The sequence below is a fragment of the Populus alba genome, chromosome 7 (assembly GCF_005239225.2).
Source record: "Populus alba chromosome 7, ASM523922v2, whole genome shotgun sequence".
Lineage (NCBI taxonomy): Eukaryota > Viridiplantae > Streptophyta > Magnoliopsida > Malpighiales > Salicaceae > Populus > Populus alba.
This window is the reverse complement of record NC_133290.1, coordinates 4,776,596-4,788,648: the sequence shown is the minus strand read 5'-3', so window position 1 is coordinate 4,788,648 and position 12,053 is coordinate 4,776,596.

Below are 12,053 nucleotides of genomic sequence, written 5' to 3'. Positions count from 1 at the left end.
CCTATTGGTAGAAAACGAGATATGGGATGCACTAATTTTATTTTATCTTTCTTCTTCTTGTTTTTTTTTTTTTTTTTTTCCTAACTATACATTTGATTTTCTTAAAATAGCATATTATTCATTTTAAACTTAGAGCTAAAATATCGATAAGAACCATGAACTTTAGGTCAAACTGAAATAGTCTTCTAATCTTTAGAAATTTTAATTTGATTACACTATAGATTTTTTTTTTTATAATAAATGATAGTTTCCTGATTAATTTTGATCATGTGCAGTAGTTGAAAAAACTTGACACATGTCATGAAAACACCACCTCGAACTTGTTATTTGAAACAAATAAAAAACAGAATAAAAAGAATATACAAAAAATAAAGAAAAAATAGATCATCATTAAATTTCAAGCATTGTCCAGAAAAAATGTTCAAAAAAATCCTCTTAACTTTGATCTCCAAAATCAAAACAAAACTCATCGCAATTTTTCTTTTGTAATTTATTTTGATATCTTCTTCTTGTTTTTTTTTACTTCCAAATCCTGTATTTAATTTTAAAGACACCTGTCATATTCAGAGATGATCAAAATGAACAGAGAAATGGAAATCTGGAAGAAAAGACCTATTATTTACCCCAAAAAAAAAAAGTTAGTGATAGTCAAATTATTTAACCTAAACTTAGTTCTTAGCCAATTTCGTCTAATTAATAAAAACATATTTTAATACAGTGTCATAAATCAACTATTGATTACGACAACATTTGCCTAGAATATCTCGACTAGCAAAGTGGATTATCATTTTAATCATGACAAGCTAGCTAGTGACTGATTCTTGGAGAAAGACATTTGTTTCCATCAACTCGAATCTATTCTGGTTAGTTCATTATAAATCACTAAGAAATGAGAAAGACATACTGCTAACTTGGAGACTTAATTAGACAATCTATGGCTAGAGACTGACTATCTAGTTTTCATAGCTCAAATAGTTTTCAAGACGCCATTCCAAATTATGCACACAAACCGATCTCCAATCCTTAATTGGGATAGTGGGGCGTTGTCATTTCAGATTCAGAACTTGTGGGTGAAAGGTGGCGAATCTTTTTCAATTTTGTTTATGTATACATCTTCACTAGATGCATGTAGTTATCTGCAAGGAGGGAGGAGGGAGAGGGAAGAAGTTGGCTAGCATGCCGCTTGCCATGTGAGATTGCTTTTGATTGATGTGTTGCCATATCCAAAGACTTTTTGTTAGGATTTGTGTGTTCATAAATTTTCTTTGGTTTTCTCCCGAGCCTTCAAGCACAGCACGATGAATTTTGGAGATGGAAAATACCTCAAGGCGCAGTAAAGAGGTGAGAGGTACATGACGATTGATTAGGAAGATTGTTTACTGTCTTTTCAACATGTAACCTATGCATATCGACATATATTTAAAGATTTAACTGTGCTGTCACCGAAAGCCGTACACCAACAACATATAAATAAATTCATAGAAGCCAGCATGGGCTAGACAAATAAGTACCGATCGAACAAAGAAATGTTTTTTACCCCATGGTGCTGGCTTGTAGATCCCATTGGCCCTTTTGCTCTGTGTTCTTGAAGATTTTAGTGGTGTTGGTGACTTGCTGGACAATGTTAGATAGCGTGAATTTGTTCAGATTATTAAAGTATATATTCACGATTCATGCTTGTATTAGCTTGGATACATAGCTTGGCCCGCAAACCAGAAAAAGCCATTGCAGCTGAAATAATTAAATGCAAAGGACGAAGACATGAATGTACAAAGACATTGATGTTACACTTTTTTGTGTCTGGTGTAATTATTCCACAACTGAAATCACATCCCACACTTTTCGATTCGCATAATTAATTTTCGGATTTAATAAAAGGTGATTGTATATTAAATTTGATTGATAAATTTGGATTTTACCTAGCTTTATATATTATTTTTATTTTATTTATTTATTTGACGAGGATTTTTAATAGGCAAATTTGATTAAATCCTGGGCCAAATTAAAGTTTAATTATGTTTAAGAGTTAATTTAGGTCCAATTGAAGGATTTAATTAAGTGTAAGGACTTAATTATACTTTAAAATGGTTAAATTAATTTTATTAGGGGCTTAATTGGTTAAACATTAAGTTTTGGGGCCTAATTTGAGCTTAATTGAGAAGATTAAAATTTTAGAAGATCAAATTAATTTTTACCAAGTCAATTGATTGAAATCAAGGGCAACATCACAAGAAAAACAAAGTTTTGGAGTCAATTAGGGGTCAAATTGAAACATTTTGCAGCCAATACCCATTTTGTAAAAGGCGTCGAACTATAGGGTCTCAATTGATTGAAACCGAGGATGAAATTGAAGAAATTGAAAGTTTGATGGTTAATCAAGGATAAAATTACATAAATTCAAGATCAAGGACCAAATTGAAAAAGGCGTGTAAATACGGGGTTGATGTTGAAGTTTTGTCCGGGAGCAAAATTGCATAGAATTTAAAGTTTGAAGCCAATCAAGGATGTGGATGAGATAAAATAGAGATCAAGGGATCAAATTGAAAAGGTTAAAACGACGCTGTTTTAATGTTAATGTTCATCTTCTTCAAGTTTTTTCATAGAAAAGCTGTGCAGGTTACCTTCTTTGCAGGTGCATTTAAAACCTCTAACCCTTATCTAATTTGACAAAACTTGCATATAAATGATCACCTGACATCCCTCCACACCCAGGTATGGTCCTTTCAGGCTGACGGGCACCACAGAGGACGTGTTGCCAGTTCCAAGAGGCTAATGCAGACAGTCTTGAACTGTCAGATTTGACAATTCATGGTGCCTACTTTAAACCAACATTATATGATTTTGATAACCTTGGTTTTGATAGTTATAAGCGCACTAGAGTTGTGATTTTGTTTACCCACCATGTAAAACGCCTAGTAAAAGTTTATTGTGATACATTTTACTCTTTTTATTAAAGTTTTAATTGCATGTTTATTAGTGACACTTTTAATAAACTATTTTAATTTGTTGAAAAAGAAGCCTTATCAAGAAATAACTCCTATAAAGATATACGAAAAAACTTGCTTCATGAAAGGGGACATAGGAAAAAGGAGAAAAGTATGTCAATAAAAGAGCAGACACATTTATTGTAAGTATTTTGATAGTTATCATTGAGTTTGAATTATTTATTTATATTAATAATATGAAATGTAACTGAAATTTGATACTTGATTTTTTTTTTTCTTTTTTGTTTTATAAAAGATAAATAACACTAGCATAGCTGAGAAAATTGTCGAAGACATTTCCATCCATTCTCCTCACGATCATCAAGTGTGGTTGGAAGCTAATGAAAGTGATACAATTGATAACAATCAAGTTTATGGTTTGCCTTTGGCATCAACATGAGAACTAAGGGAAGGCCACACCATTTCAACTTTAAACACACCATATGTTGGCCAGAGCTATTCATCACCAGAATTTAATGAGATTGTGGAAAAAAAATGATTATTGAATTGAAAAATATGAATATAGAACTCATATAACAAAATAGAATGTATTAGGTTTAATTAAGTATATCTATAAGTATACCTTTTCCTCTATCTTATGGACCTTCCACTTCAGTATCTTTTCTTCCTTCTCCATCTTCAATATATTTGATGTGATGTGCTGGCTTAAGATTTTATAAATGCATGGAGGATAGTAATTGTAATTTAATTATGTTGTAACTATCAAATTAGGATTTCTCATAGCTGGATAAATTAATTTATGCTAATTATATTTGGAGTTAAGTACACTTTATATGATTTGTTGGAATTTTGCTTTAGTACTATTTGATGTTTAAATTAATAGGTTTTGCAAATTTGGGATGAACATGGTCAATACTTTTATTGAATCATAAAATCACAAACCAAACATTAAAAAAAAAAAAAAAAAAAACTTAAAATCTCCAAAGAAATTTCCGATAGAAAGAATATTTCATCCACATTTCTATAAAATGCTTTACTTGAACTTTTGATAAAACTTATAAAATTTAAAATATATGAAACTTTATGTTTGAATTGCTAATGGAATATCATGTCTGAAAAATAAATGGTGATTGAATTGACGATGATTTTTGATTTTTTTAAAATCTAACTTTGACTTACAAATGTTATACTCTATATGATATAATTATAAATATAATAAAATTTTATTGCCATAAACATCATATGCCTTTTTTAAGATTTTTTTATTTTCATGGCAATAAAATTTTGTTTTTAAGTTTCACATATTCAAAAAAAAATTTAATCCATTTGGACAGAAATTAATGTGTGAGGTTTTAGTTTCAATAATAATTTTTTAAATCATTTATATTTATTATTTTGTAAATTATATGTACAATTATATTATATTATATAATAAACAATAATTCAATAATGAACTTTTTTGTGTATTACATCCAACTTTGTAATTCTCACTTAATTAAAGTTGATGTAGATTAATGAACTTTATGCTAAAACGTTTGAAATCAATTGGGCAAGATACATACAATCACAAATGCAGCTTCCCATCTGCATGTTTCTCCTTCAATAGCACGAGCAAAATGCTCCAACATCACTACCTAAGATCACAACTCATGACTTTTGATGATTTTTTTTTTTCAAACAATGTTTAGAAATGCAATTGAAATTATGTTTTTTAAAAATTTAAATTTTTTTATTTAATTTTTTTATATATTTTCAAATCATTTTAATGTAATAATATTAAAAATATTTTTTAAAAATAATATTTTAATTCATTTTTAAATAAAATAAAATTTTAAACTACCATTATTACCACATACTTCCAAATACCCTCGTCGCGAAGGCAACAAGTGATATGTGTCTTGAAGAGGCACGTCGTCATGTTTTAGGTGCTTAAGAAAAACTGAATTCACTCAATCATTCAAACACTCTGGTAATGTACATGAATCATGGATAAAAACTATTAATCATGAATCAATCTACTACGCTCTGACAGCTCTTGGCGAACAGCATCCAAAATCTAAATTGTTTCAAGATTTTTTTATTTTATTTTCCATGCTACAAAAAGGAAGAAGTTAATTATTGTTCATATGGGATTTTGAATTACAGATGGGAGAAAATTAATTCTGAACTCTTTTTTCTTGGGTTCAAATTCTACAGCTTTAAACGTGTATGCTAGCATGATAATGTAAACTACAAATCATGATGGGAAATAATTATTTTAGGGAATGAAATTATATGATGAACATCAATTTTTTGTATTTCTAAACCTAAAAAAAATCTTAATGTCACTGTTATGGTGGTGCGAAGGTGGTGTCGGTGTGCACAGAGGTATTGTTGGTGTGGAAGGTTGTGGTGGTGACGTTGATGGCAGCAGAGAGTATACTGAAAACGCAAATTATATATATCATATGGTTTTCACACTTCAAGGTCTTTTTTGCTTGTTCCTTTCGGCTTCCTCTCAGGACACATTAGCAGGTACGCCTATATATTAATATTTTTTTTTCTTATATTATTGTACCATTTGGCTGTTAATATATACTACTTAATTTTTGTTTCAGGGACGTGATACCTACATGAACAAGCTCCTTTTTTCTTATGATAAGAACATATATACACATCCATCATCTTCCTACATCGTAAATCCACGGCTCAATTTCAATCAAAGACATCATATCAATTAATCCTTGAAGAAGTGATCTTCTCCTTGCTCCTTTAATTAAAATGACTGAAAAGAGGCACCTTGAGTTCATTAGGAGTGAGATATTATTATTATTATTATTATATGTTAATTTGGAATCAAAATCAATATTACTGTACCCTTACGCAAATTGCGTATGTACGTAGACGTTGACATTTAAATCCACTCTAGATATGGGTACATTAGTTAATTTTCATCTCTCATTCAAAACAAATATACAAAGTAGTAGTAGTATTTTTTTTAGATTAACATGGGTGTTTGGGCTAGTTTATGTGCATCTTGATTAATCTCACGGACCCTGAAATTAACGACTATGTAAGCTTCCAGTAACGTTGAGGTGGTGATGATTATTATTATATGTTAATTTGGAATTAAAATAAAAAATATACAAAGTAGTAGTATTATTAGGTGATGGTGGTGATAGTGATTATTTTTTCTAGTGAAAAATATTACCTTGTTATGAAACCTAGATGTTAATTTGTTGTTAATATTGCTAAGTTATTTTCTGGTGCCAAAACAGATTTTTCAAAACAGATTTTTCAAACTCACAATTAAAATCTTATGAACCGCCAAGAAAAAAATTTCCTTGTTAATGGATGCTTTTCCAACATGATATGCAATTTTCCAGCTGTCATTACACAATCTCAGGCCTGGCTTTCAAGAACCAAAAATGTAGTATGTGATAACATCAAGAAAAAAACTGATGTATAATTATTAATGAAGGACTTTTCACATTAATGTAACGAAGTTAATGGCTTTGGTTATTCCTACTCTATACTGTGATTTATGAGAGTGGCTCAAATATTTGGAACTTTTTTTTTTTTTTTTTTTCGAACTTGTATTTATGTCCTCATGTTATCCTCACTAAGAGTTAATTTAACTCAATTTAATCAATTGAATCATATATTTAAAATTTTGTCAATTACAATTAATTGAGTATGATATGCAATCAATTAGAGTGTATTTGGTATCATGGTTACTTATATGGTTGTGGTTTGAGAAAATTAATTTAAAAAAAATCATTTTTTATTGTGGTTGTTATTGATAAAATGCATATATTTAATATTTTTCTAAGTTTAGTTGATTTATGTCATTTCTATGTTGTTTGGTATGTTCACAAGAGTATAAGTTAGGACTGTGTCAAATTGTATCAAATTGTATGTGTATGGAAAAGTTTTGTTTAAATTGTTATGAGATGTTGTGTTTATATTAAAGGTGAGCATAAACGATTATATTAGAATAAGTTTTTGGTTGAAAACAAAAAAGGTAATTTTCTTGTTGTTGTAAAATTAGGGTGAATGGTTGCTATTTGATAATTTATACAAGTTTAAAAATGATTAAGATTATGTATTGTGTTGGGTCATATGTAGGGAAGGTGCTGCTTAAATTTTGTTAAAGTGAATAGATACACTAAAATGAAAAAAAAAAAAAACATAAGCCATTGATTGAGATTTTAATTGAATATTATTAGTTATTTAGTTATATTGTTTAGATATTGAGAAAAAGTATAAGGTAAAAACATAATTGTATTGTATTGTCAAACATTAGTTTTCCTGATCTTTTAGTTTATTTAGTTGTCGATCATGAAAAGACACCTAATGTACCATATAACGATGTTGGCTTGTCAACTAGTGGACATGATTTTAGAACCCATCTATTAGGGATCCATATTCCAACAAGTTAATTACGAAAAGGAAATTGTATTCAAGTATGTAAGAAACTCTAATTTCGTTTAAACATAACATTAAAATAATGTTAACGTGTTTATATAGCTTAGAGGTAATTATTTTATTTTCAGGTATACAAATTTAGATGTCATGAGATTAATAACATCGACGATGAAAGCATCGCTAGAGATGCCTTCTTTTTAATTGAGTCAAACTGAAGATTAACTAGAATGCATGCATGTAGTTGATGCTTGGTGCGGGGGAGTTAGTATTTTTGGTGGATAAAAGTTGTTTTTAAAATTTCCATACTAGTTATTTTATGAAAAAAAAATTAAGGAAGAATTTTGATAGGATGATTCAAACTTAACAATGGTATGACAAGTTTAGAAAAATCACAGCATAACTAGGTAACTTCTATTGTGTGACATGTGTGTTTTTTTTTGTAAAATCTTAATATTTTATTTTATTAAACTTGTTTTAGTTTAACAAATTTCTGAACTAGGTTGCGTGATTTATAATATGAAGCACACACCTATATTAAGAGAAGAGTCGAGTTAGATGACTTTGAGGTAATGAAGAATTATAACCCCCCCCATATCACTGAGAGCAATTGGAAGGCATTTAGAGTTGTATGCTTTGGAGGGTTTTAGAAAGTGTTTATGAAGTGGATCTTCGAGCAGAAATAAAAAGACTCACGATTCTATTAGCAAGCATACCAATGGGTTGCTTCCTTTTACAAAACATGTAAAGCGTCTGGTAAGATAGCCTATTTTAATTTCATTTTCCCCCCTAAAAATGGTACATATGGTTCTGGTTAACTAAAAACCAATGGATTTATTTTATTGTCTACATGGCTTAGGCATTAGCCTACTTCGATGGAGTTGTATATGGAAACACATATATGCAGGGAGGATAGACAAAAAGGAGTGCAATAACTTGTCGATAGCTGAGTTGAGGCATTTATTGTAAATAGATTTTGAAAACTTTTTGTATATTGTTTGCACTAATGTTTTTTTCATCCATATCTCTTACTTGTTTTTGGTGGTATAAGAACAATATAACGCCACCACGTGTGCAAAACATGGAGAGAACCTTTCAACTTATCTAGAATACAATCTAAATTTGTGGCCGGAGGCTGGAGTAATTGGTGGACTCAGAAGGAATTAGATTTATGATATCTCTATGACTACTACCTAAGACATGAGATCACATTGTAGTGTCTCGATTATAGACACCCCACAATCCAACTCGAGTCAACCATAACCAGTTGTTAAGGAGTTGGTTAAGAAATAAGTTAGTGCTCTGAGGGCTAAAATAGAAGGAAAATATGAAGCACAAGAAAAAAAGCTGGAAGAGATCATGACAAATTATGAAACATATTTCTCAAGTCATTATTCTTCCCCCTACAGACCTCCACAAGATTTTCATCTCCCTCTCCCTTCACTTGTAGGTAGAGCTTGTAATTGATTTGTATATACATTTGTAATTAATTTTTACATTATAAGAAAATTTTTCTTCAATTTAATTGATTTTTATAGATATTTTTAATTTTTTTTATATTATATAATTTTTTATTCTATTTAAATTACTTTTTTTTTTGTTGTCTAATGCTATTGTGAAATTATTGCATAGCCTTTTTTAAAAAATAAAATTAAATACCGATAAGATTTTCCCTGGTAAATGATCAACATTTTCAATGGAGAATTACATAGAACTATAAACTTTTTTGATCCACCCCAATGGAATCATCAATAAAATATGTTCTCGATGTCCTATTTGAGAAATAGTCAGTGACACAGAAATATTATCAACAAAAGTATCCATCTTATTTCTGTTGGTAATATTCACTAATAAATTTGACAACAAATATTAATCGGCTCCTTTTTCAAGGATTGATTATAAGAATTGATTTCTATTTTTGTTGGTGTTAAGATCACTGATGAAACTACCGATAAATATAACATTATCGATGATATATTTTTTAGCATTACATTTTCATAAGTCAATCTATTAGTGATTTATATTCTAATAAAATTAGTGTTTTTATACTGATAGAATATCGGTATTTTGAAATTTTCTGGCTGTGTAAGCTATATACCTACTAACTACGATGTCGCAATATTATTGAATACTTTTTGTTATACTAAAAGACTGCTCTTAAAAATCTTAGAAGCCTCCTGCCGGGGGGCTTCAAAAACAGGTAGATGGAACAACAAAGAAGGTGCTCATAAAACTGAAGTGAATGTCCTTGCTGATAAGACTCACTTGCACCACTTTGGGCCAAGTGACCACTAATTAAGTATAGCTAACAAATTTACATATGCTTGGCTGTGCCAGCCATGGCTATCAGTTTTCAAGGACGAAATCGTTTGTTCATAGTCTGTATTGGGTCAATGACATGTACTGCTCGGGTCCTTCATAAACTCCATAGATTTCTATCTTAAAAGTGATTGTGATTTATGATGCCAAGTGCTGTTGCTAGAGACATGGAGAGGCTAAAGTCACAGAAACAATTTTGTTCGTATATATTGTGATTGATCTTGCATGATGACTTGACATGGAAACAATTAGGGTAAAGTTATCTTGGACTCTTACTAAAAGTCTAAAGCGATGTTGGTGACTTCAATTACTTCTTATCCAGATTAGGTTTAAAGCATAGTGTATAGATAATAACACATGACTTTTATAGTCACCTTTTTGTTCCCTAGAGCTGTCCTTACCTTTCTTTATCTTTTCCTGGTTCATAAATCAAACGAATAAAGTTTCATTTGTGAACCATATTCGGGTAGGCCTTGATGCCTATTAATTTTACCAGCTAGCATCCAAAGATAATTACATGTAGTAGTCATTGTTTTTTTCACCTGGTATTTGCAAGGAAACCTAGGTGAATGTCCTAAGCAAGCTGAGGTCATGATTAATTAGTGCAGGATTGTAATGAAATGGGTTATTATATAGAATTGCTTCGAGCATTGAGCATTGGTTGTCCAGGAATGACTTGGTTTTCAATAATACTAAGAAGATTTATAGTATTCATGTTTTGTTACCAGTGAAAAGTATAATACGGATTATTTTTTAAAATATTTTTTCCTTGAAATATATAAAAATAATATATTTTTATTTTATTTTTGACATTAATACATGAAATGATAAAAACATAGTTTTTAGACCTTACCCAGGTTCCGGGTTTTGACCGGGTCACCTAGGTCAATTCTTTTTTAAAAAATCAAAACAACTTCGTTTTAGTAAAAAAAAAAAAAAAAGTCAACAGGTTACAACCGGGTTTTTGGCAGAGTCAACCCGCAAGGTCACACTAGGTTTTTTCTTCAAACCGGCCCGGTTCCAGCCCAGATTAGCCGGGTTCCAGGTTGGCTCGCCGAGTCAAGCTGAATAAAAAACATTAAAAAAATAATTAAAAACTAAATAGGCTCACCTAATGATGTTAGGGCTACCAAACCTTTTTCCCTTGGAGGAGTTTGGAGGAGTTTATATATAAATGGTATTTATGATTTTATAAGAACCCAAAATCTTGTTTTGTGTGTGTGTATTTGCTTAAAATTCAAGCCCATGACACTTCTGCTCCACCAAACCTTGATTATTTAAAAGGTTCCTTTCTTCTTCTATTGGTCCAAAAAGTTGATATCCACCCATGTTGAGCATATATCATATGAAAATAATTACAGTTATGTTAGTTTTTTTTTTATTCCTAAGGTGTCATTTGTCGATACACGACGTCGGGCGACGGCTCCGCTCATTTTTGTTTATTTAACAAAAAAGATTTGTTTAATTAGGGGAAATGAAACTTTTATTGGAGTCGCCATCTAGTAATTTGAGGGAACTAGAAATCCCAAATTAAACACTCGTCCCAGAGATTCAGGTACTGGGTTAGTTATGATTAAGGGAAGGTAGACACCACCCTTAAAACATCCTTTCAAAAGAAAGGTTACCCTTACTTGTGTGTTTTTTTTATTTGATTTAAATGCTATTATATTTTGAGTTTATTTGCAATTTTGTTTTTTTAAAAAAAATAGTTAACGTCGGTCCCTAAAATTTGGAGACACGTTAAAAATGACATCAGTCCCTAAAAATAGGAGACTCGTCTAAAATATTGACGTTTAACCCTAAAAAGGAGAAGTACGTCTGAATTACCAAAAAAACTATAGACATAATCCATATTTGGTATTTAAACTTTTGACATCGGTCCTTTTATGAAAAAGAGACGTGTCGATAAAATATTCGTTTATAAAATAAAACTATTTTGATATCGTTGAGATATGGGTATAACTATATTTGAAAATTGGGCTTTGGACCCACGAATGATGACATAATAGGATGGGTGTTGGACCCGCGTTGTTATTTTTTTATTATTATTTTTTTGTTTTACAACATGCAAGAAAATTTATATACAAAATAAAAAAATATTAGCAATCTAAATAAAATTACATGAGTGACACAGTATAGGTAAAAGACTGAAATACCCTCGGATTTATCAGGAATTTACGAAAATGCCACTGGCGGCGCGTGTGGCTCACGCGCGGCTACTGTTGGTGGCGACGAAGTTTTCAGTCGAGATTTCTGGCAAACCGATGGTCGATTCTGGTAGATCTGAGGTCGAGGATGCTGTTGGTGGTGGTCTTGACGGTCGTTGATGGCTGACGAGGGAGAATCGTCCACTTGAAGCTTCGGTGGCCGGCGAGAATCGCGGCC